Source organism: Dasypus novemcinctus, chromosome 2 (assembly GCF_030445035.2).
Source record: "Dasypus novemcinctus isolate mDasNov1 chromosome 2, mDasNov1.1.hap2, whole genome shotgun sequence".
Taxonomy (NCBI): Eukaryota; Metazoa; Chordata; class Mammalia; order Cingulata; family Dasypodidae; genus Dasypus; species Dasypus novemcinctus.
Genome location: NC_080674.1, coordinates 148384017 through 148410873, shown reverse-complemented (window position 1 = coordinate 148410873; position 26857 = coordinate 148384017). Strand labels below are relative to the sequence as shown.

The 26857-nt window shown below is 40.0% G+C and overlaps 1 protein-coding gene and 1 pseudogene across 1 annotated transcript in view; one reads left to right on the top strand and one right to left on the bottom strand.

The window, feature by feature from the left end:
• Positions 1-26857, top strand: part of HBEGF (heparin binding EGF like growth factor) — a 98321-nt gene that overhangs the window by 7941 nt on the left and 63523 nt on the right. The window lies entirely within an intron of this gene.
• Positions 16523-18135, bottom strand: LOC101437280 (mitochondrial fission regulator 1-like; annotated as a pseudogene).

Below are 26857 nucleotides of genomic sequence, written 5' to 3'. Positions count from 1 at the left end.
TAAAGTTTGTTTTGTTTTGCCTTTGTTGTATAGTATAAATTAGGTTGGAATGAGGGATACTAGAATCTGGGAAAGAGTCTTGCTGTTGCTAATAATATGATGTGAGGTAATGAAGAAAGGCCTGAATTAGAAGAATGGCTATCATAATGGAGAAAAAATAACAGTTGGTCAGCACAAAGAATCAGCAAGGCTTGGTGCTTGATTTAAATGTGGGGAACAAAGGAGTGTAGGAACAAAAGTTAATCCAGGAGGAAGCGGACATGGCTTAAGCAATTTGGCTCCCATCTACCATATGGGAGGTACAAGGTTTAATTCCTGGGGCCCCTGGTGAAGGCAGGCTGACTGATGCAGCGAGCTGGCCTGAACAGAGTGCTGCCTCATACAGGAGTGCTGGCCCATGCTGAGAGCTGGCCCAGCAAGATGATGCAACAAAAAGAGACACAGAGAAGGAACAATAAAATGTAGCAGATCAGGTTGCTGAGATGGTGCAAGCGGTTGAGCACCTCTCTCCCACTTTGGGAAGTCCCAGGTTCAGTTCCTGGAGCTGTCTAATGAGAAGACAAGCAGACATAATAACATACAGTGAATGGACACAGCAGACAGTGAGTGCAAACAACGGTGAGGTGGATCTATTTTTTAAAAAGTGAATCCAGATAAATGGATACAGACTTTCTGAAGAGAAATGTGGCATTATGTATCAAGATCCTTTCTTTTAAAAGTTTATTTCAAATTAGAATGGCTAAAGTCTAAAAAAAAACAAACTGACAATACCAATTGCTGGTGAGGATGTGAAGCCACAGAAATTCTTATTGATAATACAAAGTGGTACACCCACTTTGGAAGACAGTTTGGCAGTTTCTTACAAAGCTAAAACATGGTCTTACCATACAATCCAGCAATTGCCATCTTAGGTATTTATCCAACTGATTTGCGATTAGAATTTTGTATCCAAACAAGTTCTGCACATAAATGTTTATATCAGTTTTATTCATAATTGCCAAAAGCCAGAAGCAACCAAAATATCCTTCAATAGATAACTGGATAAACAAACTGTGGTAGAGCCATACAAGGAAATACTATGAAAAGGAATGTGCTATTGAGCCTAGCAAAGACATGGATGAATCTTAAAGACATATTGCTAAGTAAAAGAGGTCAGTTGGAAAAGGCTACACACTATATGATTCCATGTATTTAACATTTTGGAAAAGGCAAAACTATGGAGATGGTAAGCAGAGAAGTGGTTGCCAAGGGTTTGATGAGGGAAGAGGTTGAATAGGTGAAGCACAGGGGATTTTTAGGGTGGTAAAAACCATTCTGTATGATACCATAATGGTAGATACATGAACCTGTGCATTTGTCAAAACCCATAGAACTTTACTGTACAAAAAGTGAACCTTAATATCTGCAAATTTTAAAAAATCATTTAGTAAGTCAAGGGATTCCAGGATGGAATACACACTAAAACAAAAGAATTTAATTTATTACCAATTATGAAACAACTTCACTGAAAGGGATGGGGCAAAAAGGTATTGACCTAAGTAACTTTGGAAATGAGTGGTAGCTATAAGACTGAAATCAAAAGGAACTGCACATGAAGAGTGTATGCTGGTTGACAAAGTTGTTTCCCTGGAGGTGGGTTGGTTAACAATTCTGAAACTACTATGCACATGTACTGGAATTGAACAATTAAAAGTAAATGCATGGCAGATTATGGGAGCTGAGTTTCTTACTTTTGGAGTGGGCGATTACAAATAAGCAAGGGGAGAAAGCTAGACTGATCTGTGAGGTAATGGATTATGGTTAGAGACATTGAACTTATGTGTAACTTAATATAGACAAGTAAATATTTGTAGAAATGTATATAGATAAGTGTATATATACAACTTAGTGTATATGCCTATATTTCCTTAGTCTGTCTACTAAGAGGGCCTAGAAGTAACAGCACCTAGTAGCAACACACACACCTAGCACCCAGATCTTGGTTTTTAAGTTATCTCAGAAATGACTGATTCTAGGACTGGGGCAGGAAATAAATAATACTGGATAATAACCCTAAATATAAAATAAGTATTCATGAGATCATGTGGATATAAACAAATAATTGGATAAATAAATAAGTGGAAGAGAATAGATAAATCTTCCATGTGGAAGAATGCCAAATAATTTATGTAAATAGTTGGAGTGTTAATTTCACCCTCCTGAAGTGTGGGCTGCACATAATGACATCCTTCCAAAAGTGCAGTATGGAAAGAGGAGGAAAAAAGTAACCTATAGTGGAAAACCCTGACAAACTACCTCAGCCAGGTCATAAAGAGTAACACCGATAGTGATAAGTCATGTTGATAGTATGGACCTTTGATATGATGAGAATGGCAGTTTATCTCTGGTTTTCTTTGAAAAACATACACACACACACTATAACCCCCATCTAATTATGAGAAGAGTACCAGACAAATCCCAGTTGAGGGACATTCTACAATACCAACCAGTACTTTTGAAAACTGTCAAGCTCATCAAAAACTAGGGAGGTCTGAAAAACTGTCACAGCCACCTAGAGTCTAAGGAGACCTGGCAACTAAATGCAATGTGGAATCCTGGATGGATCCTGGAACAGAAAAAGGACATTAGGTAAAAACTAAGAATATGTGAGTAAAGTATAGCTAGTAATATATCATTATTGGCTCATTAATTGTAACAAGTGTAATCCACTAATGTAAGACATTAATAATAGGGGAAACTTGGTGTGGAATATATGGGAACTCTACTGTCTTTGTAACTTTTCTTTAAATCAAACTATTCTAAAATAAAAGTTTTTTTAAAAAAAGTGTTTCTTTTGACTTCTAGGAATCTATCTTTAAAAGTTAATCAGACTGGGAAGCTGACTTGGCCCAATGGATAGGGCGTCCACCTACCACATGGGAGATCCACCATTCAAACCCCGGGCCTCCTTGACCCATGTGGAGCTGGCCCACGCACAGTGCTGATACACGCAAGGAGTGCCGTGCCACACAGGGGTGTCTCCTGCATAGGGGAGCCCCACGCGCAAGGAGTACGCCCCGTAAGGAGAGCTGCCCAGTGCGAAAGAAAGTGCAGCCTGCCCAAGAATGGCGCTGCACACGTGGAGAGCTGACACAGCAAGATGTTGCAACGGAAAGAAACACAGATTCCTGGTGCCGCTGATAAGGACAGAAGCGGTCAGAGAAGAACACACATCAAATGGACCAGCAGACAACCGGGGTGGGGTGGGGTAGGGGAGAGAAATAAATAAAAAAGAAATCTTTTTTAAAAAAAAGTTAATCAGACATGGGCACAAAAATATCTAAAAAGATACTTGTAATATTTATGTAGCAAAAAAAATCAATACAACCTAAATGTCTAACAAGAAAATGGTTAACCACCTGTGGTATACAATTCATTCTGTAGAGACATTAAAAATGAAGTTCAGTAATGTGAACTTATGTAATTATTAAATAAAAATAAAAGTATAAAACAAAAGGTAATAATATTCCCAATACGCTAAAACGAAAAGAATATTCCCATATATCTCCCAGGAGTGAATGTAGATCAAGCGGTTGAATGCCTGCTTCCCATGTATGAGGTCCTGGGTTCAATCCCCTGTACCTCCTAAAAACAAAACAAGCAAACAAACAAGCAAAAAAGCCAACTTGAGGGGGCTGGTGTAGCTCAAGTGGTTGAGAACTTTCTTCCCACATCGAGGTCCTGGGTTTAAGCCCTGGGCTTGGTACCTCAAAAAAAAAAAAAAAAAAAAATAGACATACACAGAATAGAGATAGAATGTCTCTGAATGGTGGGTGATTCTTACTTATTTATTTGTGCTTTCAATGTTTAAGTAAGTAGAATAATCACTGTAGGGATCAGGAAAAAATTAAGTGTATGAAAAAATCAGTAGATTAAAACTAGGAGGCTGATCAAATGGAATATTTATTGAGAGTATTAAGAAAATTGAGTGGGAGCAATTCTTTTTTAGGTGCTGACAATCATGGAAAGAATTTAGGATATGTCAAACATTGCTTATTTTCTGAGACAGCCAGAAACCCTCCAGATAACCATCCTGAACAGAATCGCAGATAAATATATCTTTTTTTTTTCCATTTATTGAAATATATCACTCATTGAAAACAAACTTTAGAAAGGTGTTTAAGTTGTAGCCTTGCTTTTCATAAAATGCAAATGTCTCTCTGCAAAAAGGTCATGTGGGTAGCAATAACGATTAAGCCACTTTTCCCCCAAGTGGGTCCTTGGTAACTGTATTATCTGATTGCCTCCACTGGAAGATGCACACTGAAAATACGACTACTAGTAGCATTTCTGTGAACTTTCCCTCTTGATACTAATTAAAAGGAAAGGCCAAGAATCACACTGAGAAATAAGTACTAGCAAGTATATAGGGGTTCAGTCCAGAAGCTTCAGTCTATAATTGTACAAGCTCTTTGACAAGAATAAGGTTCTAAGAGCCTACCATCGACAAATCCCGTGGAGGAATCCAGAACCCTACCATGTGTATCATAATAAAGCCCCTGCCTCTTTTATCTCACACTTGGGAAACCAAAGGCTAGCCACTCCAAACATCCTCTTTCATATGTCCCCTTGCACACTACAATTTAGGCAGCCACACCCATCTCCTCTAGAAGTTGTTTTTGGCTGGTGCCATGGCATTCTGCCACAGACTTTAGAAGCCCTCAGGACTGGTGAAAGTTTGGAATCTCATGGTCTGAGTACTTTTCTAATGAGAGAGCAGTTAGATAGCAGCCCCTAAAGCAGTAATTGGCTTATATTCCAGGTCATGGTGAACTGACACTTAGAAAATCTGTATATGTGTATAAACATATACGTATATATATGTATACTATAGAAGTTGTGAACTTAAAAAACAATCATACATAATGTGCAGGAAAAAATGTGCAAAATTCCCATACAACTCCATCCACCACTTACATTGTTGTGGAACATTTTTTAGAGATTATGAAAGAACATCATCAGACTGTTACCACTAGAGAATCTGTTTTTTTTTTTGAGTCACAAGGATCCTCTAGAAGTTCTCTAGTCTTCACACCCGCTTTTTAATAGTGGAGGAACTGGAGGACCAGGAATTAGGGTCAATATTTCCCAGGAAAATCTCTAAGGTGACTATATAACCCCATCCATCACCATCTGATGTTTCTATGAGAATCAGAAGTACATCATTGCATACCAAAGTGAGGAGGGAGCAGGCCCTGGACTCTTACTGGAGCAATTTTGGATTACAAGTGAGAACTGAGTCACTCTGTAGGCTGATCTCTGAAACTCTTATAGAGTCTTTGAACTCAACTCAGTTCACCACACCCCTTGCTCATCAAGGCAGGCCCATAAATCAGGAGACGCAGCATGGCGTTCACCTGCAGGGCAGGTAACAGTGCCACCTACCAGGTGCTCTTTCCCAAGGAAGAGGCATGGTGTCTGCTATGACTCCAAAAGGACATCTATAGAGAGTCCAGTTGAGACTTGAATCCAAACAAGTACATAAAAGCTATAAGAAAAGTTATTGTCAGGACTTTACCCTGAAACTTTTCACCTAGAAGGCCCTCTTAAACCCTGGCATTAACACCCTAAGTGGCAAGGAAGAAAAAGCAACCAGGATTGTACTTCTCCAGTGGATCTAGTAGATGCAAAAGATTTGTTGAAGTTGAAGAGAATCACTTCACTATTACAAATAATGATTATATCATCACATAATATAAAACATATATCTGAGAAGCCTCTGGGGTTTGGTTAAAACCGTAGACTGTCCCAATGACTCTGGGCAGGGTTTTTATCCCAAATTGAGCTGAAAAATGGTTCAAAGAAAGTAGCAATGCTATTATGTGTAAAAAGGATTCCAGATGAATATTAGGATTCCTGGAGAGTGACCAAAGGACTCTGACCTGTCCCCTGCTCCCACCCTGCCTTTCGCTTCCTTACACTTTGCCCGCCTGTTCCTCGTAACCTCCCTGTATTATGGCCCTTCTCAGCAGCAGTTTGTGCTGCTGCCTCCCTCCGCCCCTCCTCCCAGCCACTGTTATCTTCCCCCTCCCAGCCCGATCGCTGTTCTCCCCGCCTCATTCCAACCGCCCTCATCCCGTATCCGCCCCGGCACAACCTCGGAAACAACCCCCTCTGCCATCAATGGCTTACGTCATAAACCGCAGGTCCGCCCTTGCCTCTGCAGCCAATCCTCAGCTGCCCCGCGGACATGCCCCTCCCACAACCTCCCCGCCTCCATGACACTATAAAACCCCATGTACTTCCCGAATAAAATCAGACCTGCGCATAGACCTCGTCTCCGTGGTTTTTCCTCCATCGAACCGCGCGTCCCCACCAAGCCTTGAGCCGCCCGCTGCCGCCCCGGTCAGGCCGTGGCGTAGGCCCGATCCCCGGCAGCGACTCGCCTGCAGTGACCCGCCTGCAGTGCCGCAGCGGAGGCCAACACTGACCAATATTTTGAAACCCTGAAGAGCACCAATTGGATCACTATTCAGAACCTGGTAATTTCATGCCCAAGGAATACTCTACAAGTTCTCTATTGTACTCTCATCTACCATTAGTAGCAGTGTAAATTGATAGAATCTTTAGGGAAATCTGTTTAGAGGTGCCTTCAAAATTGTAAATGCAAAAACCCTTTGTTTTAGTAAATCTACCCCAGTTATGGGGGAAAAGAGGCACAGAGCCACACAAAAGCTCAAGAATCAGACACTCAGAGAACATACAAAAGAAATTGTCACTGTGCATAAAAGATAACATATGGTGATGAAAATCAATGCAATTTTTAAAAATTTTTTATATTTTTTAATTTTAATTTTGTATTTTATTTATTTTATTTTTATTATATACTTTTTGGCTTTGTTTTTGGGGAGGTTTTTGGGTTGCAGCAGAGTCTCAACTGTGGCAGGGGAGGATCACTAGTATGGGCTGTCGGTGATGGGGGATGTGTGGAGAGGGGTGTAACTGGGGCATACCTTTATGGAATATGAATATGTTCAAGTGGTCATGGGGCATTGTCTTGGTGGGTGGAGACCCACAAAATAACCAAAGGAAAATTGAACTCCTATCCTGGGAATTCCAGCTGCATTCTCTAATAAAGTGGCAAGAAGCCCTAGAGTACAAGGGTTGTACCTAGCAAAGGAGGATAGACCAATATGCCAGGCCCTTGATATTGGTGCTTGTAATTATGAACCTCATTCTTGTGACACTGAAACAGCTTAGTATTTTATATTGCCTAAGAGTTATCTCCTGAAAGCCTCCTTGTTGCTCAAATGTGGCCTCTCTCTAAGCCAAACTCACCATATAAACTTTCTACCTTCCTCCCAGCGTGGAATATGACTCCCTGATGAGCCTCCCTGGCACTGAAGGAATATTACCAAGCAACAACTAGTGATGCATTTGGAAAAAGACCTTGACCAAAGCGGAAAATACTAAATATGAATGTGTTTTTATGGTTAAGAGATTTCAAAGTAAGTCGGAAGGTCATTTCAGAGGTTACACTCATGCACATCTCAGGAGGAGCTCATTGAATGCCACAGTAAACCGTGCCTCAAGCAGGGGTACTCCTGAGGGCTCTAGAGACGTCTAGACACCATAGGCAGGGCAGATTATCTCAGGAATTTGGCACCCTGTCAGTGGGCCTTACCTTGGAATATATGTTCCCTAATGTAACAGAGTTAGACCAATTTATAATTTCCCTACACATGACTCTTCTGCCACTTTTATTCGAACCTATAATTACCACTATACCTGTTAAATATATGTACCAGAGACTTAAATCTTATGGCTATTCATATGCTGGTTGAGCCCTGAATCTCAGCAGAGGTGTAGCCAACACCCACTCCAGTTCATTGGACTCACCCAGGATAACTAACAAAATGATGATGATGGACAATGCCCATCTGAAAAAAACAGGGTATCCATGACTGCAAGGAAGACAGTTCCATACACCTGCCCCATGGGATCTAAGTCCCCTCTCCATCAGAAACAGAGTGAGTGAGTAATGAACAAACTTAAGGTGGAACTGCAACTAAGGACTAAAGTTGACATTATTACTGCAACAATGGAAGAATTTGTAAAACTGATGTAAAGGCAATCATCAGAGATTCTAAAGGGAAGGAGAGAGAATAGGTGTAACATGGGGCATTTTGGGGACGTTGAAATCATTCTGAATGGCATTGCAATGACAGATACAGGCCATTAAACATTTTGTCAAACACATAAAAATGTGCAGTGCAAAGTGTAAACTATAATGTAAACTATTGACCATGGTTAGTAGCATTGCTTCAGTATGTGTTCATCAATTGTAACAAATGTACCACACTAATCAAAGATGTTGTTAGTGGGGAAGAGTATGGGAGGGGGAGTGGGTGGAGTATATGGGAATCCCCCTATATTTTCAATATATCAATTATGTAATCTAAAGCTTCTTTAAGAATTAAAAAAATATATATATAAATATGTCAGTAGAAAATTCGCCTTCATCTCCTTGAAAAACAAAAACAAAAAACAAGGCAGACATTGATTCTCCTATCAATGAAATGTAAGTACAGTCATAACCAGACAGCTAAGTCCAATAACATCTTTCTTCATCTGAGGAACTGTAAAAAGAAATGTTTTCTCCAGCATTTTATATCATATTATTAGATGAGGATTATTTTTACAAAGGAGAAAGTGTAAAATAGTTAAATAACCAGAATATAATTATCTACTATATATTAATTTATAAACTATGATATTTAGTTATAAACTGTGAGATACATTAATTTTTAAAGATTCTTTAAAAATTAAAAAAAAGAATATGTGTACAAATATATTGAAACCTTGGTTCTCCATCAAGTAAATGGTTAAATTGTTGTACAGCTATAAAAAGACTTTCATCATTTTTAACAAATCTGTCACAACAATGTAAGGTGTTGGTGATGGGGTGATGTGTGGGAATCCTGTATGGTATGCATGATTATTCTTTAAAATTTTGAAATAAAAAAATAAAAGTAAAATAATGACTTACTATACACTTATTAAAAAGAAGGAAGGAAACAAAAGAATGAAGTTCTGCAAGTAGAATGTCTATGACACACTGCTGAGTGAAAAAATGCAATTATTTCAATTTTTAAGTAAAAATATATTATTTTATTTATAGACTTATTGTTTTAATTTGTTTACAATAAGCACATAAAAGAACTCTTTTCAAAAGTACCCCCAATTATCACCTTAAAGGCAAACCTTAGAGAGTTGGTAGATGATTTTTCTTTACTTTTGTCATAATGTTGCTTATTTAATAAATTAAAATTGGAGACAGGGTACCAGGGGCAGAGATAGGCATGGAGAATGGGCATTTAATGTGTAATGAGCAGAGTTTCTGTTTGGAATAATGGAAATGTTTTGGTAATGGATGGTGGTGATGGTATTATAGTACAATATTGTGAATGTTTTTAATTCCACTGAATTATATAGTTGAAAAGTGGTTAAAATGGGACATTTTATGTTGTATATTTCACCACAATGATTCTTTTAATTAGGAGGAGAAAGCAAATTAATCAAAATTTAGATGGGGAGCTGATGTGGCTAAAACAGTTAAGTGCTCAGTGCCCACATGGGAGGTCCTGGGTTCCATTCCCAGTGCCTCCTGGGAAAAAAACAAAACAAAACATAAACAAACAGCAAGCAAAACAAACAATAAAACCAACTCAAGGAAGCCAATATGGCTTACTAGTTGAGCTCCAGCTTCCCATATTGAAGGTCCCAGATTCAAACCATGGCCCCCAGTACCTCAAAAAAACATTTTTTTTAGAGCATATACTTTTTTAGGTCAAATCTAGGAAATTACATTTAATTCAGAGAACTGTGAACTATGGGGAGAAATATTTTATATATACTTCAATATATACATGTTTTATTCTATTTATTGCAAAAAATATCCAGTACTGATCTCAAAGGATATTTCTAGATTCCAAGAGGTCCCAAGACCCTTTCAGGGAGACCAAGAAGTAAAAACTGTTTTCATAATAATTCTAAGATATTATTTTCTTTTTTCACTACATAGACTTGCGTACTGTACTACTAGCTAATGTACTCTTCACTACCACGAACTAAGAAATAAAAGGGGGGAGAGTCAGTTTTACTAAGACTGTCCTTGATGAAGGAGTAAAATGTAATAATTTTATTAAGTCTTGACCCTTGAGAACATTTTGTTTTTACATTCTGTGTGAGGAAATGAGAAGTATGCATTGATCTCTTTTACTGTAGGTCGAAGTACATTGACTATCTCAAGAAAAAGCACTTGGGCAACTATATCAGTTACAAGCTGCACTAGCCTCTTTTTCCAGGCACACTATTTTTACTTGAAATAATGATTGACAGACAAATTCTGGTAGTTCAGTTTTGGGTATTTGACAGACATTTTCTGGAACCTGCCACTTGAAGAAATGTTTCCAGTGATGAAATACAAGCGTTTGAGCAAAAATGAGAATTTTGGAGAACTGTATCAATATGTTGACAGTTTCCCGATGCTTAAAGACTTTTCTGATGAGATTGGTGATGATATTCATAAATGTGTTTTTTAATATAGTATAATGAAATATATCAATATTTGGAAATCTGCATAACTCAGTGAACCAGTATTTTCCAAATAATCAATTCATGATGTTACAAAACCATGCATGGAATAAAAAAGATCCATCCAAAGTGCGAGATAGATGTAAAAGGGTATAAAAAGTTTACTGTTATGATTTCAACTTTTAAGAAACTATCAAGGGAAATGGATGTGGCTTAAGTGATTGGGCTTCCACCTACCATATGGGAGGACCCAGATTCCATCCCTTGGGCCTCTTGGTGAGAAAAAAAAAAAAAAAAAAAGCATGCCAGCGCCATGAGCCAGTGCCTGTGCAAGTGAGTCACATAGCAAGATGATGATGCAACAAAGGAGACACAAAGGGGAGAGTCAAGGCGAGACATGACAGAAACCAGGAACTGAGGTGGCACAAGTGACAGGGAACCTCTCTCCACATCAGAGGTCCCCAGGATCAAATCCCAGTGAATCCTAGAGGAGAAAAAAAAATGAGAAGAGGTCAAAAAGAGAAATAGATATAGAAGATCACACAGTGAATGGACATGGCAGCAAAAAAAACAGTAGGGTGGGGGAAGGGGAGAGAAAAAAGAAAACAGAAAAAAAAAAAGAAAGTATCAATGGTTGAGTTTTGGTATATTATTAAAGGAGAAGGTCCACAGTCACCTGAAAAGGCTATTAAAATATTTTTCCCTTAAGTGTGCCAAATGTATGCTGTGGACCATGGTTGGTGGTAATAGTCTGATAATATTATCTCATAATCAGTAACAAATATTCCACCATGGTGTGGTGTGTTGGTGAAGGGGTGTTGTACGGGAACTCTACAAAAGTACATGATTGTATTGCAGGTTCACAACCTCTGTAATAAAAATATATTTTAAAAAATAATAGGATGGGGAAGCAGCTGTGGCTCAATCTGTTGGGCTCCCGTCTACCATATGGGAGGCCCTGAGTTAGCATCCCGGGGCCTCCTTGTAAAGACAGGCTTGCCCACATGCTGCAGAGAGCCACTGGAGAGCTGCTGGAGAGCTGCCGGCCTGGGCGCTGCAGAGTGGCGCCAGCCTGCAAGCACCTCAGAGGTCCACTGGCCCTCAAGCACAGCAGAGAACTGACTCAGCAAGGTGATGCAACAAAAAGGGAGAAGAGCAAAAACACAGAAGAGCATGCAGAGAACAGACACACAGACTGGACAAAGAGACCAGACAACAAGCAAGCCATAAGGCGAGGGAGGGTGGTGGGAATAAATAAATAAATAAATAGAGACACAGAAGAACGCACAGCAAATGAACATGGAGAGCAGATAACAAGCAAAAAGCCACAAGGGGAGGGAATAAAAATAATAGGGTGTGTTGGGGGGAAAAGACAACAGATAGAAGATATGAACTATAGTTAGTCTCACTGACACAGTATGAGGGTTCCTGTTTTTCCACATCCTAACACTTATTTTTCATTTTTTAAATAGTAGCCATCTAAATAGTAGTGCATAAAATGACATCTCATTGTGGTTTTGACTTGATATCTAATGAAATTGAGCATCTTTTCATGTGCTTATTGGCCTTTTATATATCTTCTTTGGAGAGATGTCAATTCAGATCCCTATTTTAATGATGCCCTTGCATAGTTTGTAATGAGTGTTTCACAGCAATGTAAGGTATTGGTGGAGGGCAAGGTATAGGACCCCTGTATGATATTATGCATATTTATTTTGTAAGTTCACAACTTTTACTATACACTTATAGTTTATATTCATGTGTGAATGATATACTTCAATATACTAAATATCATTATGTTAAATATATAATAAATATTCAATATATTAAAATATATTTTCCCTTTTCCAACTATATACCTATGCATTCAGTATTTCTTCATATTCAACAAAAAAACATATTAAAATTGACTTAACGCAGAAGCAGATATGAGAATCCAACTGTCTTTTCTTAAGCCAGACATTAAAGATGGCACTCTGTCACTTCCCTTCACTAAATTTTTTGAAAAATAAATATTTTTAATTAAAATGTGAAATTTATGTTCATATTTAGTGAATTAATAACTTTAAATCTTCAGTTTGAATTTCTGATACAGTAAATATTGATAGATAAAGCCCACTAAACAAAATCTCTTGGGATCATTAATCATTTTTAAGAGAATTAAGGGATTGTGAGACCAAAACAATGACAAACTGCTGTAGTATTATAAAGCAGTATTGGAGGCAGAAGACTAGAGATGACCTGTGGAGACCCTGCTTGTTCCAGTCTTTTTCTCTTCAGCCAACTTTCATCTTTAGCCCAGCCATCAACACTTAGAAACAAGACCTCTGAACTGTGCTATGGGTGTCTCTGGTATGACTCTGTGAAAGTGAAAGGGCACTCGGTCCTCTCCTCCTCCCTCTCAGTCTCCAGGCAAGACTTGAGGGGGAGACAGGATGAAGAGAGAGAGACTAGGAAAAGGCAGGTGGAAGTGAGGGGCCTTCCTAGCCATTAAGGAGTCATTCAGATACCCCGAAGTTAGAGGGTAAGGGCAAGCTGTCTGGGGCCACAGCTGGTCTAAACCGAATATCAGGCCCTTGAGAAGCCAGGGACATCCCCTAAAACAGCAATACTGTTCCCTCCTCCTTCTCTGGTCCATTTCTTAAATGGCCTAAGCCTATATAGAAAGAAATCAAGACAAAAGGGGAAAACATGTAAACCAGCATAGTAACAACTAATAATTTGCCATATACCCCCCACCTCCCCTTCTACCTACCTGCACCCTGTTCTTTTCTTCCTCCCGTATACCCTTTCTCCCTGGCCTGAGCCCTGTCCTTCATTAGGCTATTACTAATTCATTAAAAATGCAATCACTAGGATGGGGAATTTAGAGGTAAGGCATTTCGCCATGATTCAAGCCCATCTATTGTACTTACTGGCTCTATGATCTTGAGCATGTAGCTTCCCTTCTCTGGATTTTTCTCCAGTTTCTTCATCTTTCAAATGAGATGATCTCCCAGCTCTGTGATCCTGTGGCTGTCAGTAAACAGGGAATCTATCCAGTCTGGAGCTAAGACACTCAAATTTATCTCACTGCAAAGAGCAGAGGATCTTGAGAGGGAATACTGCTCTAGTTTGCATCACTGTACATTTTCCACTTTGGACATGGAGGAGAACAAACACAAATCTCTGAGAACAACCTGAAGAAACCTCCCAAGGCCTTGGCTCTTCCCTTGGGTTCACTTAACTAGCAGGTTCCTAGGGTTGGTAGGGAGAATTCCAAGTTCTTGCCCAGCAGTGGTAATTCCTTTGGTCTTGCAGGCCCCAGAGATTTTCTTTCTCTCTGTTTTGACCTTGCTGATTAGATACCAGGTCCTGGCCCCTACCACTTTTTTTTCTTAACAACTTTATTGAAATATAACTTGCATACCATGCAATTCACCCAAAGTGTACAATTAAACGGCTTTTCTTACATTCATAGAATTGTACTACCATCATTGTACAATCAATTTTAGAATATTTTCATACTCCTAAAAAGAACTCCTATACTCCTTAGCCTAACCCTCCATCCCTCCTCCCCCAGTTCCCAGCTTTAGTCAGCCACTCGTCTACTTTCTGTCTCTATATATTTGCCTCTTCTGGATATTTCAGAACTGGATTCTGACAATTCTCACACAAATTTGTGGGTTTTTTCTTTGGGGGGGCAGTTATTAGAGCAGTTGTAGGCTTACAGAAAAATCATAGACAAAGTAACGTTCTCATAAACCCTCTTCTCAAATACAGTTTTCCTTATTATGTTAACATTTTGAATTAGTGTGTGATATCTTTGTCACAACTGATGAAACAATATTATAATTATACTATTAACTATAACCCATAGTTGACATTCCTTGTAACTTATATACAACCTAAAATTTCCCATTTTATTCACTTTCAAATACACAATTCAGTGGTGGTAAGTAAATTCACAAAGCTGTGCCTCCATCATGGTTTTCCACTGCCACAACTTTTCCATCACCCCAAACAGAAACACTTTACCAATTAACTACCCATTCCCCACCCCTGCCCAGTCCCTGATAACCTGTATTTTAGTTTCTGCTTTATGAATTTGCATATCCTGCTTGTTTCGTATAAGTGAGATCATATATTTGTCTATGTCTGGCTTATTTCATTCAACAAGAGGTCTTCCAGTTTCATTCATGTTGTAGCGTTCCTTTTTACAACTGAGTAATATTCTATTGTATATGTATATATATACACCACATTTTGTTTATCCATTCATCTTTTGATTATCCCTTAGGTTGCTTCCACCTTTTGGCAACGGCGAATAATGCCACTATGAATATCAGTATGCAAATATCTGTTCAAGTTCCTGCCTTCAATTCTTTGGGGGTATATCCTTAATAGTGGGATTGCCAGGTCATAGGGTAATTCTATACTTAACTTTCTTTGGAATTGTCAATTTTTTTCACAAGAACTGCACGATTTTACATTCCCACCAACACAGTACAAGGGTTCCTATTCTTCCACATCCTCCCTAACACTCATTATTTTCCATTTTTTAAATAGTAGCCATTCCAGTGTGTGTGAAATGGCATCTCATTGTGGTTTTGGCTTGATATCTAATGAAGTTGAGCATCTTTTCATGTGCTTATTGGCCTTTTATATATCTTCTTTGGAGAAATGTCAATTCAGATCCCTAGCCTATTTTTTTTCCAGGAAAATAAAACAATTTGCTTTATTTCAGAACAGTAACTTCCTTAGGTTGGAGTATTGGCCAAAATTCTATACTGATACAAATATAAATTTCTTAGGAGGCCAAAATATGTGTATCAGGTGAATTTTCTGAATTTCTATTTAAAGGCAGAATTTTAAAACTATGGAAAACAATTACAAACAATATCACTAACATTTGTAAAATAAACCACAGTTCACATTTAAGCTGAATAAACATCCAATCTCAACTAATTTTTGATATTTTGACTCTGTATATATTTCAGTAAAATATAAGAAAGGCAGCTCTCTACTTTCCAAGAGCAACTAAGGTTTATGTTGCACAACATAATTCAACACAACAGCATTTTTACCATGATAAATCATTTATAGGAAACACCTATTTAATAATGTTTTATTATAAAGCTAATTTTTTAGCCAATATTAAAATTTTAAACTCCATTATGCTGACATTTCCAGAAGTATTGTTAACTTAGCAACAAATCATTTTACCATGCCATTTATTAAACAGAAAAATAGATGGTACATTTTGGTTTTTATTTTCAAAGGAATTTAATTGAATAATTTGATTCCTTATTCCTTGACAATTACATTTTCTTCCTCAGCACTGGGTGGCACTGAGATAAAAACAGGTTTCTGGAATTGCAGCAGTAAGCATCATCCTGTTCCTGCTCAAACCCCACCTCCACAAAAATGTGTGAGAAATGTAAGATGGAAGTTCTGTTCAAGGCAAGGATATTCCAACCTTAAATATTTCACTGCATCAACTTTTGTCATACCAGCTCTTCCATCCTTGCATAGTAAATTATTGTTAAATGAATGAGGACATCAGTACCCTCACTGCCATCATTATTAATTTTTATATGAACTGTTTTATATCCAAGTATATGCATATAAAACATGTGTTTTATATGCATTTATATAGGTAAATTAGTGTTTAGGAATTTTAAAACTCACATAACATCCACAAATGTCCTTTCTAAGTTCTCAAATTTATACAGTTGTTTTCCTGACTGGAAAACTGAACATCCTAGCTATTCATCAAAAACATGTCAGAATACTGAATAACTGATAATAAAATAAAATCCATTAATTTCATGCTTAATCCTCTAACTAGTTTTAAAAGAAGGCCACTGAATAGTTGGATATTTACTAAGTTGTATTGATTTCTACTGGCCAATTTAGCCCTAACCAACAGTTGAACCAGGATAATCTTTCTCAACTCATTGTCTATTTAGGAATTTGAAACACTGTCAATTAAAGACTTCATTTTTCCTGTAGATTTCATATTCAACATGTGTGGCCCAAGCAACATTGTTTCTGAGGTGTTCTCTGAGTCTGACTTTGGAATTACTTTCTCAACTTCACTTTGGCTATCGTGTTGATACTGAAGAGCAAAATTTTTTTTCGGAGCCTCTGCAATGAGGGCAGCAGGGTCAGTAGGGTCCCCTCGTTTGAGCTTTATATCTTGCTCTAACCTTTTAAAAATAGATGAAGTTTTATGCTGTTCATATCTTTAAGAACTTCTAGCACATTTGGCATGTCAGATTTCTTTGGACTCTTGTTAACCAAAATCTTCCCAGCACTGGCTTTTTTCTCTCTCCTCTCTTTAATCAGATCAATAGCAGATGTACTTTGGTACAGCCCTATTGGAAGGAGGGGAGGTAGTGATGGGGGAGGTGGGAAAGAGGATAATCCTGTGGCAGCAGATGTGGTTGAATCTAAGTTGCCTGCAATGAGACTGCTGCTCTTCCAGGCTCACAATTTTGGCAATTGAACTCTGAGAGTAGTAAGTTCATTTTCAAGAGCACTGATCTTCTGCAGTGCTTTCTCATTCACCAGTGTTGTAGTCCTCAGTTGAGGCTCTTCTTGATTTGGTTTGGTAAGGAAACCTGCCTGCTTGGGGGCTTCTCAAAGAAAGGACGGTCCTCCTGAAGCTGTTGCCTTGACCTGACCTCTGACCTATAGCAGGAAAACAGTGTGAATGACAGAGGATTCCTTATCAGAAACCATGGTGGCCAGAAAGAAGTGGCCCAACAAGGGGAAGTCAGGACATTCTCAGATGAAGGAAACTAAGACAAGTTGTCACTAGTAAATCTACCCTTAATCTTGTTGAACATACTCCATCTTCTTTGGCCACCCATCCAACATCAGCAGAAGATGCTCCTGCATCCTCTCCTTGGTGGTTGGGACTCCATTCTGTTTCATGGCTGGTAAGCTGAAACTGAAATCTTTTTTTTTTTTTAAAGAAATAATTAAACATTTTATTTTATTTTTATTGTTTATTTTATTACTTATTTCTCTCCCCTTCCCCTCCCCCACCCAGGTTGTCTGTTCTCTGTGTCTATTTGCTGCGTCTTCTTTGTCTGCTTCTGTTATTGTCAGCGGCATGGGAATCTGTGTTTCTTCTTGTTGCGTCATCTTGTTGTGTCAGCTCTCCGTGTGTGCGGCGCCATTCCTGGGCAGGCTGCACTTTCTTTCGTGGTGGGCGGCTCTCCTTCCGGGGCGCATTCCTTGCACATGGGGCTCCCCTACGCAGGGGACAGCCCTGCGTGGCACGGCACTCCTTGTGCACATCCGCACTGCGCATGGGCCAGCTCCACACGGGTCAAGGAGGCCTGGGCTTTGAACCGGGGACCTCCCATGTGGTAGTCGGACTCCCTAACCACTGGGCCAAGTCCACCGCCTCAAACTGAAATCTTGGACACTGAATCAGAGATAAATTAGTATCAATTTTCCTTATGCTATTCAAGATGAACCACATAGCTTTCCATACCAAAGTACCAACTGCATGCTTACTCCAGCTTGCTGAAAAACCATCCTAATTAGATGCTTAATCCAGCCAAGTATTTAGATGACAAAGTCCTTGCAAATTTGTATTTCAGGTCCTTCAGGTGTACATAGACATGGTCCAAAAAGTATACCGGGCCAGGTGGCAGCCAGCAACGACTGCAGCTCCTCAGGCTTCCAGCTTTTCCTAACCTATGTTTTAAATGAGTTGTCTTTTCATTTGCACATGACATTTTAAAAAATATATTCTAGATACAAGTCCCTTATCAGATATATGATTTGCAAATATTTTCTCCCTTTCTGTGGGTTGTCTTTTTGTTTTCTAAATGGTGTCCTTTAAAGCACCAAAGTTTTTAGTTTTGATGATGTCCAATTTATTTTTCCATTTTTGCTTAAATCTTTTTGGTGTCATTTCTAAGAAACCATTGCCTAATCCATTATCACAAAGATTATGCTTATGTTTTCCTCTAAGAGTTTTATGATTTTAGTTCTTATTTTTCAGTCAATCCATTTTGAGTTAATTTTTATATAGAGTGTGATATAAGGCTCCGCCATCATCCTTTTGCATGTGGATATCTAGTTGTCCCAGCACCATTTGCTGAAAAGACTATTCTTTCCCCATTGAGAGGACTTGGCATCCTTGTCAAAAATCACTTGACCAAAAATGTAAGGATTTGTTTCTGGACTGTCAATTCTATTTCATTGCTCTATATGTCTTGTCTTTCTTTTCCTTTTCTTTTTTTTTTTTTTTTTTTTTTTAGGCCAGTACAAAGAATTTATTGAGAAACTGGAGAAAAGTACATACCCGAGACATGGATGCCAGTGTCCTCCAGGCAGAGAGGTGTTCCTGGGGCCAGGCGGTTGCCTTTATTAAAGTTCTTCTTTCCTCTTCTCCTTTCCTAATGTTGCGGAGGGACCCCAGATGTTTACTTTTTTTTTTATTTTTTAAAAGAAGTACCAGGGATTGAACCCAGGACCTCTTACATGGGAAGCAGATGCTCAATCACTGGAGCTACATCCACTCTCCATTTGGTTGCCTTTTGATTCTCACCTTCTAGCTCTCAGGGTACCATTGGGGAAGCCTTTCTGTTTGGAGTTATCCAGAACTACTGGGGAGACCTCTTTGGTGTTACCAGGGCTTCCTCTTGAGACCAGGAATTCCAAATGTGGCCAGGATCTTGATGAAGCCCTCGAGGCTTGTTCTTAGTGTATGTCTTTTCTTATGCTAGTAACATACTATCTTTTTTTTTCTCTCTCTCCTCTTCCCCTTCCCCTCCCCCAGATGTCTGCTCTCTGTGTCCATTCGCTGTGTGTTCTTCTGTGACCGCCTCTATCCTTATCAGTGGCACGGGACTCTGTGTTTCTTTTTGTTGCGTCATCTTGTTGTGTCAGCTCTCCATGTGTGCGGCTCCATTCTTGGACGGGTTGCACTTTCTTTTGCACTGGGCAGCTCTTACCGGGCACACGCCTTGCGCGTGGGGCTCCCCTACGCAGGGGACACCCCTGTGTGGCAGGGCACTCCTTGCGCACATCAGCACTGCACATGGGCCAGCTCCACACAGGTCAAGGAGGCCCGGGGTTTGAACCGCGGACCTCCCATGTGGTAGGCGGACGCCCTATCCATTGGGCCAAGTCTGCTTCCCCCATACTGTCTTGATTACTGTAGTCTTGCAGTAAGTTTTGAAATGAGGAAGTGTGAGTCCTCCAATATTGTTCTTTTTCAAGATGGTTTTGGCTATTCTGAGTTGGGCCCTACCGTTCTTACCCCAAGGGACAGACCTGACCACACTTCCTCTTCTAAGGTATCCCTTATGGTAGCCTATGACCACTAATCCTCACCCTCTCCAATCTCATCTTGTAATACTCTCTCCTTCACTTCTCTGTTTTAGCTATAATGGTCCTTCTTTCAGTTTCTCAAACATTCAAACTCCTTCCTGCCTGAGGGCCTTGCACTCATATTCCCTTTGCCAAGAATGCACACACCCCCATCCACCTCCTGTTCTCCTTATTCCCAAAGCTTACTTCCTTTTATCATAAAGGTTTCTGCTCAGATGTTATCCTTTCACAGAGGCACTCACTAACCCCCAGCCTAAATTAGGCAGCCACCAAACCCTCTCTCATTATTTCATTAACCTGTATTATTGCATTTATCACTGTCTGATATTGTATCATGTATATAGTTAAATTTATTTTCTGCCTCCCAAACTTCAGAGTTTATCTGTAATGAACTTACTTGTTATTTCTCTCCTTTACTCAATTCCTATACTGATAATACTGCCTGGCATATAATGATATTTAATACATATTAGTTGAATGAATGAATAAACGAACAAAAGAACAAACCAATCAAACAACCAATCAGTCAATTTCTGGACACACCCATTAGTGGGATTCAGCACCAGGAAGGAAGCTAAGAGGCAGTGAATTGGCCCTTAAATCAAAATTGTCCTTGTACTCACCTTTTCTCTCATTTTGCACCAACCATTTCTCCCTCCTTTCATTCAAAGCTCTTCCCTAAGCCTTCCATCCAAACACCTACCAGCATTTGAGGAAGTATATACAGACATAGTCCCTGCCTTCCCAATCTCTGCTCTTTCTCTCAGGGAAAAAAAGACCAAAGATGTTTCTCACCATAATATATATGGACAACTACACACTCAAGGTCACTAGATAAACAGCATTTGCAAAGACAAAAGTCTACAGTGTTGGGAAGCATGAAACATGGGACAAGGGAACAGAACACAGAACTGAAATGGTTAAACCTAGACAGCAGGGAGAATCAGAACCTTAGGCACAAAGCCCAAGAATTCACATTATAACAACCTTTGGAGTGATTCTAATGCCTACAAATGTTTAAGAAGGGCAGCAGACTTGGCCCAGTGGTTAGGACGTCCATCTACCACATGGGAGGTCTGCAGTTCAAACCCCGGGCCTCCTTCACCCGTGTGGAACTGGCCCATGTGCAGTGCTAATGCACGCAAGGAGTGCCCTGCCACGTAGGGGTGTCCCCTGCATAGGGGAGCCCCATGCCCAAGGAGTGCACCCTGGAAGAAGAGCCACCCAGCACGAAAGAAAGTGCAGTCTGCCCAGGAATGGAGCCGCACACATGGAGAGCTGACACAACAAGATGACGCAACAAAAAGAAACACAGATTCCTGTGCCGCTGACAACAACAGAAGCAGACAAAGACACAGCAAATAGACACAGAGAACAGACAACCGGGGTGGGGGGGAGGGGAGAGAAATAAATAAATAAACAAATAAATAAAATCTTTTAAAAAGTTTAAGAACCATTATCCCACAACTACAGACTGTAGAGGAGAGGGTGTAGCTTATTGATGAGGAGAGATTTGCCCTGGAGTTTGGGAGACTCTAAGGATCCTATAGCCTTTCATCTAAAGATCTGGTAGAGGGAAGCAGATTTGGCTCACCTGATAGGGCATCCACCTACCACATGGGATGTCCAGGGTTCAACCCCAGGACCTTCTGACCCCTGTGGAGCTGGCCCATGCACAGTGCTGATGCACACAAGGAGTGCCATGCCACACAGGGGTGTCCCCCACATAGGAGAGCCCCATGCCCAAGGAGTGCGCCCCATAAGCAGAGCTACCCCATGTGACAAAAGTGCAGCCTGCCCAGGAGTGGCACCACACACACAGAGAGCTGATGCGTCAAGAAGACACAACAAAAAGAGATGCAGTTTCCCAGTGCCACTGACAAGAATACAAGTGGACACAGAAGACCACACAGTGAATGGACACAGAAAGCCAACAACTAGTGGGGGTGGGGTAAGGGGAGAGAAATAAATGAAAAATAAATTTTTTTTAAATTTTAAAATAAAGATCTGGTAGAATGTCAGATCTAAAGCCCTGGACTTGGGAAGCAGACTTGGCCCAGGGGTTAGGGCGTCCATCTACTACATGGGAGGTCCACGGTTCGAACCCCGGGCTTCCTTGACCTGTGTGGAGCTGATGCACAGTGCTGATGCACGCGGGGAGTGCCGTGCCACACAGGGGTTGTCCCCCGTGTAGGGGAGCCCCACGCACAAGGAGTGCGCCCCGTGGGGAGAGCCACCTAGTGCGAAGGAGGGTTCAGCCTGCCCAGGAATGGCACCACACACATGGAGGGCTGACACGGCAAGATGATGCAACAAAAAGAGACACAGATTCCCGTGCCGCTGACAACAACAGAAGCAGACAAAGAAGAATGCGCAGCGAATGGACACAGAGAACAGACAGCTGGGGGGGCGGGTAAGGGGAGAGAAATAAATAAAAAATTAATAAATATAAAAAAATAAAGCCCTTGGCTTTTCATCTAAAGATCTGGTAGAATGTCAGAGGTATCAATTAACCCATGCAGCACCCTAGACTGAAAATCCAGGCTCTTGGCCCCATTTTACTGACAAAAAACTGAAGCCTGTGTTTTCAGTCCAGGTAAGGAATATCTCAGGCTCACATGGCCTGGACTGAACAAGGTAAGGGCTATGTTTGAAGCCAAATGTGATGGTTAAGTTCATGTGTCAACTTGGCTGCGTCATGGTGTCCCGTTGTTTGGTCAAGCAAACACTGGTCTGATTGTTACTATAAGGATATTTTGTGGATTTAAATCATGAATAAGTTGAAGGCTTTAAAAGAAGAACTGATGATTTCAACAGTCAGAAGAAAGAATTTCCATCTGTACCTCAGCCAGCTAGCATCTCCTAGGGAATTCATTGAAAACCTTCGCCAGAATTCCCAACTTGTGGACTGCCCTAGGGAATTTGAACTCGCCCATCCCCACAGTCCTATGAGCAATTCTTGTAATACTTACATTTTTAATGTAAGTTCTATTTCCCTGGAGAACTCTTACTAATATACCAATACTGACCATAAAATCTTTTCCCCTATGACTGTGGTTCTCAGAGCACTTTAATTTATATGTATTTTACCATATCTTGGCTGCAAGCAACAATGATTTAGCTCCCTGTCATTCAGGTCTCAGCTTAAAGGTCACCTGCTCAGATAGTGTCTTTTTTTTTTTTTTTTTAAGATTTATTTTATTTATTTAATTCTCCTCCCCTCCACCGGTTGTCTGTTTTCTGTGTCTTTTTGCTGTGTCTTGTTTCTTTGTCCGCTTCTGTTGTCATCAGCGGCACGGGAAGTGTGGGCAGCGCCATTCCTCGGCAGGCTGCTCCCTCCTTCGCGCTGGGCGGCTCTCCTTATGGGTGCACTCCTTGCGCGTGAGGCTCCCCTATGGGGGGGACACCCCTGTGTGGCACGGCACTCCTTGCGCGCATCAGCACTGCGCATGGGCCAGCTCCACACGGGTCAAGGAGGCCCTGGGGCTTGAACCGCGGGCCTCCCATGTGGTAGACGGACGCCCTAACCACTGGGCCAAAGTCCGTTTCCCAGATAGTGTCTTAAGTGATGTCTTCTCCCAGTCCCTATCATATTACCCTGTGTTATTTTCTTCAGAGTACTTTCCATTTATCTATAATGATCTTATTTTGTTTGTTACTTCTCTCCTGTACATAAAATGAGAACCCTTATCTGACAGTGTATTGTTGATGCTCAATAAATATTTGTTGCATGTTTAAATAAATAGTAAGTCTCAATGAAGATGTTCTCAACTATATGTGGATGCTGTTATAATTAGTAAAATATACATTTTAAAGTCTATATTCAAATGATAATTTTGGTATATATTTCTCTTGAACAGTGGATACTTAGACTATCATGTGAGGGTCCTTATTTTTAACCCTTTGAAAAGGGCTATGTGAATATCCATTTCTAGCATACAGATTCGAATTTCTGATCTAAACAAACTCCTAGCTAAAACAACTAAAAAATATAATTTTAACTCTAATATTCATAGAGGAGTTGGCACAAAAATAAGGTGTTAGAGTGACCCCTCAAACAAACTGCAATCAAGAGCATTTTTCCTTGGAACATTTTCTTTACTTTGTTTCCATGACACCACATTCCTAGTTTTGCTTCCATGTCCTAGCCACTCCTTGGTCTCTACCTTTGCCAGTTATTCCTCATCTTCCAACCCCTTAACATTGGAATGTCCCAAGACTTGGTCCTTGGATCTGTTCTCTATGTCCACTGCCTTGGTAATCTTATCTAGTCTGTGTTTTAAATATAATTTATGTACTAATAAACTTACAGAGTTTTTCTCTGACTCAGGCCTCTTCTTTGAGCCCAGATTTGCATATCCAGCTACCTATTCGATATCTCTCCTTGACTGTCTAAAAGGCATCATTCTTAAAATGCCCTAATATGAACTTAGTCAATAGCAAATCCATTCTTCCTGCTGCTTATGCCAAATATTTGGAAGTCCTCTTTGACTCCCCTCTTTGTCTCATATCCCAAACGAGTAGAGGGAGGAAAATGAAAAAGTAAAGGAAAAGACAAATAAAGCAAGAAAGGAGAGAAAAGAATAGAAAACAGAAAAATGAGGCAATAGAAATCTGATTTAACTAGATTTCTACCAGACAAAACAGACTTTTAGTCAGAAAGCATTATTTTTCATTACATTCTTTTGTAGTGATCTTATCTGATCATTACAAAATAGTAAAAGGATTGATTAACCAGACAGATATAACAATTCTAAGCCAGAAAGCATCCAATAATACATCTTTGAAAAATGCACAGGGAACGGATGTGACTCAGACCAATTGGGCTCCCATCTACCATATAGAAGGTCCAGGGTTTAATGCCCAGGGCCTTCTGGTAAGGGCAAGCTGGCTCACGCATAGTGCCAACCCTGCACAGTAGTGCCGCCCTGCATGCGAATGTCGCCCAGTGTGGGAAAGCTGCCCGTGCAGGAATGCCGGCTGATGCGGAGAGCTGGCACAGCAAGATGGCGCAACAAGAGACACAGAGGAGAGAAAGTAAGAAGATGTAGCAGAACAGGGAGGTGGTGTGGTGCAAGAGAGTAATTGCCTCTCTCCCACTCTGGAAGGCCCCAGGATCAGTTCCTGAAGCCGCCTAATGAGAATACAAGCAGACACAGAAGAACACACAGCAAATGGACAGAGAGAGCAGACAACAGCGGGAATGGGGGGTGGGGGAGGAATAAGTGAATAAAAATTTTAAAATCTTTTAAAAAATCATGAAGCAAAATTTGAAAGATCTACAAAAGATACTGGCAAATTCATCATCATAGTAGGTATATTAGCATACCTCCCTCAGTATTTGATAGCTCAGGCAGACCAAAAAGATATTATTTAAATATATAGAACATTTTGAACATCACAATTAGTAGCCTGGTCTAATACAATAGAAATAGATAGAAAACTGTTCCCAACAATAGGAAAATCAACACTCTTTTCAAGCATATGTGGAACTTTTACAAAAATTGACCATGTCAAGCCATAAAGTTATCCTCACATATGCCTACGAATTAATATCATATAGATTGTATTCTCTAACAAAATACAATTAAGTTAGAAATCAGTTACAAAAAGATAGGAGAATTTTAAACAAAGGTACCACACAAATGCAAAATGTTATTATAATAACGGGAAACTCTAAACCTACAACTGCTCTAATAAAAAAAATAATGGGTGAAAAAACAAGTCTGGAAATTTAAGAAATGTAGTTCTCAGCCACTTGTGAGTAAAATAGAAATCATAATGGAAATTAGAAAATATTTAGAAATAAATGGTAATGAGAATACTATGGACCAAAGCTTGTGAGGTACAGCTAAGTGGTACTTACAAGGAAATTTTTAGTTATAAGTGCTTACATTAGAAAACAACTAAGCTAAAAAATGAGCTAAGAAGCTAGAAAAACAAAAGAATAATCCTGAGGAATCTGGAAGGAAGGAATAACTTTAAAAAGAACAGAAATTAATGAAGTAGAATATGTTCAATAAAGATGACAAAGGGAAGCAGATTTGGCTAAACAGATACAGCATCCGCCTATCACATGGGAGGTCCAGGGTTCAAACTCAGGGCCTCCTGACCTGTGTGATGAACTGGCCCACATACAATCCTGATGCACACAAGGAGTGCCTGCCACTCAGGGGTGTCCCCTGTGTAGGGGAGCCCCACATGCAAGGAGTGTGCCCCGTAAGGAGAGCCCTCCAGCGCGAAAAAAAGTGCAGCCTGCCCACGAGTGGTACTGCACACATGGAGAGCTGACACAGCAAGATGACGCAACAAAAAGACACAGATTCCTGGTACCACTGACAAGAATCCAAGTGGACACAGAAGAACATGCAGAAAGCAGACAACTGAGGCGGGGGGGAAGGGGAGAGAAATAAATTTTAAAAAATAAAATCTAAAAAAAAAAATTGACAAAGCCAAAAGTTAGTTATTTGAAAAGACCAATAAAATAGATGAACGTTGACAAGAATAACCAAGAACAAAAAAGGGAATGCACAAACATATTAGTAATGATAAGGGGACCATAGCTAAAGGTATGACAGATTAAGTAGATAAGGGGAAACTGGAAAAGACGGCAAGACAGTGAGCTAGCACTGTGAGTTGATGCAACAAGATGACACAACAATGAGACACAAAGAGGAAAGACAATGTAAGAGACAGCAAAGCGGGGAGCAGAAGTGGCTCAAGCGATTAAGCACCATTTTCCCACATGGGAGGTCCGAGGTTTGGTCCTCAATGCCTCCTAAAAGGAGGTGAGCAGACATAGAGAGCACACAGTGAAGGACACAGAGATCAGACAGCGAGCACAAACAATGAGGTGAGGGGATAAGTAAATAAAATAAATCATAAATAGATAAGAATTTTTAAATCTTTGTGCCAATAAATATGAAAACTTGGATGCAATGGA